Source organism: Gossypium hirsutum, chromosome D11 (genome assembly GCF_007990345.1).
Source record: "Gossypium hirsutum isolate 1008001.06 chromosome D11, Gossypium_hirsutum_v2.1, whole genome shotgun sequence".
Taxonomy (NCBI): domain Eukaryota; kingdom Viridiplantae; phylum Streptophyta; class Magnoliopsida; order Malvales; family Malvaceae; genus Gossypium; species Gossypium hirsutum.
The window spans coordinates 29,454,733-29,461,341 of record NC_053447.1 but is presented as its reverse complement, the minus strand read 5'-3'; the positions used below and the strand labels follow the sequence as shown (position 1 = coordinate 29,461,341).

Sequence of the window (6,609 nt, the reverse complement as noted above, 5' to 3'; positions counted from 1 at the left end):
TTATTCACTATATGTCATATTTGGTTGTATCTCAACACCAACAGGTGAAATCACGTGTGAAGAATTTGATCGGTACCTTTGTAACATCGATACATGGAATACATTATGAATCTTTTAACCCTGACGGCAAAGCAAGCTAACCGATAAGCTACTGGCCCAATCCTTTCAATGATCTTGTACGGTCTGATAAACCGCGGACTAAGCTTTCCTTTCCGGCCAAATCGAAGAACCTTCTGCCATGGTGATACTTTCAGAAATACTTTATCACCGACTTGAAATTTAATATCTTTTCTTTTCAAATCTGCATAAGATTTTTGTCGATCCGAATCCGCTTTCAAGCTATCACATATTACTTTGACCTTTTCTTCGATTTCTCGAATCAAATCAACATCGAATAAATTTTTCTCACTAAGCTCAGTCTAGTATAATGGAGTTCAACACTTTCGACCATACAAAGCTTCATACGATACCATTTTAATGCTTGTTTGATAACTGTTATTATACACAAATTCAACTAATATAGGAATCTCTCTCAGTTACCCTCGAACTCTAAAACACAACATCGAAGCATATCTTTGAGTATTTGAATTACTAGTTTAAACTGACCATCGGTCTATGGATGAAACGTTGTGCTAAAATGCAATTGAGTACCTAGAGTTTCATGTAACTTGCTCCAAAATTGAGATGTAAACTGTGGATCCCTATCAGAGATAATAGAAGCTGGCACACCGTGCAGTCTAATAACCTCGGGTACATACAACTCTGTCAATCTCTCAAGTGAATAATTCATATGCACTAGAATGAAATGTATGGATTTCGTCAAACAATCTACAATGATTCTCGGAGATAGAGGCAATCTCGATACGAAATTCATCGTAATATGTCCTTATTTTCACTTTGAAATCATCATGCAACAAACCATAAGGTACCTGATGTTCGGCTTTAACTTGCTGACAGACTAAATACTTTGATATAAACTTTGAAATCTCTCGTTTCGTACCTAGCCACCAATACATCTGTTTCAAATCGTCGTACATTTTATCGCTACCAGGATGAATCATTAAGCTACTATTGTGAGCTTCTTGTAAAATTTTTTGAAAAAGACCAGAATGTCTCGGAACACAAATTTTGTCTTTAAAATACAAACTGTCATCAGAACCAACATGAAAATCTGAATCAAATGTCGTCTCAATCTATTTTTATTTTGCGATCAAGACATCATCGTATTTTTAAGATTTGCAAATCTATTACAGAAACACCGGTCTAGCTTTTAACTTAGCTAAAATTGAACCATCACTAATCAACGTTAACCATGTGTTCAAAGCTCGCAAAGCAAACATGGATTTTCTTCTCAATACGGCAGCAACAACATTAGCCTTTCCCAGAATGTAGTTGATGATCAAATCGTAATCTTTCAACAACTCAAGCCATAAACGTTGTCTCAAGTACAGGTCTTTCTATGACATCAAATACTTCAGGCTTTTGTGATTTGCGAAGATATGACATTTTTCTCCATACAAATGGTGTCGCTAAATCTTTAAAGCAAAAATAATAGCTGCAAGCTCTAAATCATGAGTTAGATTGGTTAGTCAATTTGTTAGTCAATTTTGGCAAAAACTTTTCAAGAGGTTGGGTACAAGGTTGCAGTTGTCCACTAATTGACATTCATAGAGTGATGGCCAGACTGAGGTCTTTAATAGGTGCTTAGAAAGCTACCTCAAGTGTATGACTAGGGAACGACCCGCAGATTAGTTCCTATGGCTACCCTTGGCAGAATGGTGGTACAATTCAACCTTCCATTCTGCCCTACAAACTACACTTATGAAGCTCTCTATGGGTAACCCTCTCCTCACCACCTTCCTTACCTGATTGGAACTTCCACAATGGCTTGTGTTTATAAGAGCCTTCAACAACGAGAAGCAGCTAGGAAGCTTCTTCAATTCCATCTCAAACGTGCTCAAGACAGAATAAAATAGTTTGTTGATAGAAATAGGAGTGGTCAAGTGTTTCAAGAGGGAGATTTGGTTTATCTCAGGCTACAACCACATAGGCAACACTCAATTAGGAGGGTACTCAACTAGAAGCTGGCTCCAAAGTTTTTTAGGCCATTTCCAATAGCGGCCAAGATTGGATCGATGGCTAATAGACACCAATTACCACTAAGGTCATGCATTCACCCCACCTTTCATGTCTTTCAATTGAAGAAACATGTAGGCAAGCAAACTGTACAGACTACCCTACCATTGGTTGGTTTAGATGGAGCTTTGGCCAAGGAACCTATCTGTATCTTGGAATGGACTAACACCTTTCCAGAGGATACCATCTGGGAAGTTCTTCAAAACTTATAGCAGTAGTTTTATTCATTTGATCCTTGAAGTCAATGATCGTTTTGATCAAGGGAGTATTGTTATGGTCGTTATAGCAGTTAATTGAACATTACGTTTTGGTTAGAATATATAAGTGAAACAGTGCATTTTATTTTGATAGTTAGTGGCCCGTGTTTTAGTAGAACGGTGTGTTTGTTTTAAATGAAACATTGTGTTTCATTCCTTCTGTTTACAGATGTAGTAACAGCTGATAATTGTAACCTGGTACAACGATTACTTCTTTTTCCCTTTTAGCCTAGTTTGTAACAAATGGGACGGTTATGAATGTAGCAAACTATTTTCTTCTTCTCTCATTTTCTCTGTAATTGTCTCGTGCTCTCTCCTCTCTTCCCTTCCCTCCCTAAATTTTGTTATCTTAAAAAAAACAACTATAACATAGTGGTGATAGTGAGATAGGATTTTGTAACGGTGAGATTAAAATCGATGGTGAAATATGTGTTTGGATTCAAATATAGTGATATAGTATTTTTTTTAAATTGGCTCTCAAACTTCAAAACATTCTAATTACATCCTCAAACTCTTAATGGCATATCAATCAAATCCTTCAATTATTAAAATTATTAATTTAACAGTTAAATGACATGCCAAATATTATATAACATAATTTTAGAAGAAAAATTTAAAGAAAAGCAAACATTATCGCATAACTTTTAAAAATAAAAACTAAAAATAAAGTAAAACCGATAAAAGAAAGAGTGAACGATAAAGTTTTTATAAAAACTTCAAAAACCTCAATACCAAGATTTTTACAATATTCATTTTTTAAAAATAATTTAACAATTAAATTAAAGGTTTTAGTAATGAAAAAACTTTATTGATATAACGTCAATAATTTGGAGATGTAATTAAAATGTTTTAAAGTTTAGGGAGCAATTTAAAATGAAGGTTATAGTTAAGGATGTATGTTGCAAATAACTATTTATTTTTTAAAATTCATCATGCCGTCAAAAAGGAAAAAACCGTTACGACAATTGTTTTTTAACAATTTTAGTTCTTAGCAAGCATCGCATTATAGACAATGAATTTTTTTTATTGTTTAATAAAATTTTTATTTTATACCCATACTCAATTTTCTAACATAAGCATTAAATATTTTGGTGTCAGCCTCACAGTAAAATCTTCCATGGTTTAAGAACTCATTGTTCTTGTTCTTTGTTACATGATGGAAGTTGTCTTTTAACCGTTTCCTTCGATTGTGTTGAAGTTTTTCATCCAAGTTTAGGCATGAATTGGACTCTTATTGTATAGTTTTGCTTTGTTAGTTTAAAAGGGTAAATATTAAATGTATATATTAATTTTAGTTTAATGTGTAATTTGATATAATAATTTTAGTTTGATGCAACAGTGAAGTCAAAAAAAGTTTTAGGGGAATCAAACTGAAATTATATATTTCTATGAGAGCTAAAATGTAAATTTATCATTTTAAGAGTTTATATCTTCTTCTTTTTTTAATTTTTAAAGGACTAAATCAAAATTTTATCATTTTTGAATGGCAAAATGCAATTTTACCATATACTAATATAAAATTTCATAAATTTTAAAGGGCTAAAAATGATAATATGATTGGTATATTATTTTACTTCAATCCTATACATTTAAAAAATAAAAATATCTATTTATTTTTATATTTAATTAATACAATTATTTGTATATGCAATATATAAATATAAAATGGTGCTATGTTGATAATGTTGTAAATGATTCGTAAAAATTGAATTAAAATCAAATTTTCATATATAAAATAATATAAAATCAGAATTTATTTATAACGTTGCATATTGAACCAAAATTTTATACATAATTTTGACATTTATTCCTAATTTAAAAGTACAAATTTAGAACATTTTATCCATACAGAAATCTATTGATTTACTCTCTTTAAACATGAGATTAGCCCAAGTAGTTTAGCATGTAATGTATACAGGTTATCATATAATTGCATTAGTATTCACCATACAAATGAAGGGAATTGGTGACATTTGATCATGTGGGGTTTAATAAGATGGGTATATTCCTTACAAGTACCGGAAACATGGAAAGGTTTCAATTGCCATCATGAAATATTACCTTGCAGGTGTTTAAGCCTTTCAATAATCTAATCTATGAGTAAATGCAAAAATGAAAGGTGCCTAGGTTTGGTTCATTTTCAACTTGATTTGTGTATACCCTAAATCCTTGAAAGCTAAAGTGCATGTTAGAAGTGATACGCACAGGCACGAATGGTGAAAGATGGGGTACAATGTATCCTGCTCGGAGATTTTAATGCTCACATGAAGTTTTCCATTAATGGATTCTTCTTATTTGTGAGTATTTATTAAGCGATGCAAAGCTGTTTTGGTTTTATGGTCCATAAAATATCGTTTTGGGGTTCCTGATTACCTATTTCAATGTCAAATTATCAAATACAACATTCCATTTTAATGTGTTTCACGTTAGAACTCATGGTCCTGATCCTAGAATTTCAATGGAACATTTTGAGGACGTGATCATTAACGAAAACAGAAAGGAGATTAAATGGATTTGGAAAATGGAATCTTTCCATAAGCCTGCTCGTATGGTTGGGCCATGGATTTGCAGGTTTGTAGAGGAGAAAAAGGTGGTGGAGTCATGGATATGGAAAGGCATAGCAAAACTGATGGAAATTTTGGAAAAAATTTCGAGGTTGACAAAATGGGTTCCTGAAAATGGCACAAGAGCTGCAATGCTCTGCATTTCATTGTTAAAACAGACAAAGAGGAAAAAAATGGAGCCCGAAAAGCTCTCATATTGCACCAGCCGGGAATCAAACCCGGGTCTGTACCGTGGCAGGGTACTATTCTACCACTAGACCACTGGTGCTTCTACCCGAGGGGGAGCTATAAATAAAATTAGTAAAGATTTTCTCTTTATTTACAAAATGCAATCCCCTGAGAAATGTGCCCTAATTTTTCTTAAGAAAAGGTTAGTATTTTTTTCAAAATTTGAAATTTATATCTACTTTTACTTTTACTTTTAAGGAATTAATTGTTTTATCTTTAAATTTTAAATTTTAGTTGTAATTGTTAATACTGTTAAATTTGTTGTGATATTTTGAAATAAGAAAAGCATTCATTTGGTAGCTATGTAATTAAAAAAATGACCTTGTAATTAACTTAAATTTTAAAAAAATTAACAATACTAACAGTTGGACTTGAACTTTGAAATCTAATAAGTAGGGTGACTAAATTCCTAAAAATAGAAGTACAGGAACTAAATTCTAAGTTTTTAAAGAATACAATGATTTAAGGTATATTTGAACCAAAAAAATTATTTAGCTGTACAAATAGTTGTCCAACTATAAACGTATTTCTATTTTAATTATCTAGATTTAAATTTTTCTATTTTTAGTCATTAACATTATTGAAATTTAATATTTTACTCACCCCTCTATTAAACCACTAATGAAATGTTGTTGTGGCCTTTTTCTATTACCATAATAACAAACTTAACCCTCCAAAGCTTATAGATTCTATCAATTTGGTCCCAATTCTAAAAAATCAACAAATTTAGCACTCAACTTTGCACATTCTATCAATTTAACCTTGATTCTTTAAAAAATTTAAATTAAAAAATAAAAATTTATTTACATATTCATTTTTATAAAATTACATACAGAATTATAAAAATGTTTACAAAAATAATTGAATACCTATTTATATAATTACATACAGAAAATGGGATGGTTCCGTAAGCCTTCTAATTTTATGGTTGGGCAAAAACAGGATAAAGAAAATATAAATAAGAACAAAGAAGATGGAGCTAGAAGCAAATTTTATCACAGTTACGATAATGCACCAGCCGGGAATCGAACCCGGGTCTGTACCGTGGCAGGGTACTATTCTACCACTAGACCACTGGTGCTTCGTTGCACGGCGGGTGCAAAATACTTTTGATATAGAAAACTAAATATTTGTCCTTCATTAAAGTAAACAAAATACACTCTGTGTGCAATGCTGCCCTGATTTTTTTTTTTAAGAAATGGTAAACTATATGAATAATCTACTATATTTCCGTTTTCATTTTGGCCTAAAATTTTTTATTTTAGTTACTAACATTATTAAATTTTAATATTTTAGTCCCTTCTCCATTAAATCACTAATATAATGTTGAGGAGGCCTTAACATTTATAAATTCTATTAATTTTAAAAAATCAACAAGTTTAGTCCTCAATTTTACACATTTTATCAATTTAATCTTAATATTT

The 6,609-nt window shown here is 31.4% G+C and overlaps 2 non-coding genes across 2 annotated transcripts; both read right to left on the bottom strand.

Annotated features, from left to right (window-relative positions):
* Window positions 1-5,154: 5,154 nt before the first annotated feature.
* Window positions 5,155-5,225, bottom strand: TRNAG-GCC (transfer RNA glycine (anticodon GCC)). Its single transcript has one exon. It is a non-coding gene; the product is annotated as a tRNA-Gly (tRNA).
* Window positions 5,226-6,195: 970 nt separating this feature from the next.
* On the bottom strand, window positions 6,196-6,266 carry TRNAG-GCC (transfer RNA glycine (anticodon GCC)). The gene has a single exon. It is a non-coding gene; the product is annotated as a tRNA-Gly (tRNA).
* Window positions 6,267-6,609: the final 343 nt, after the last annotated feature.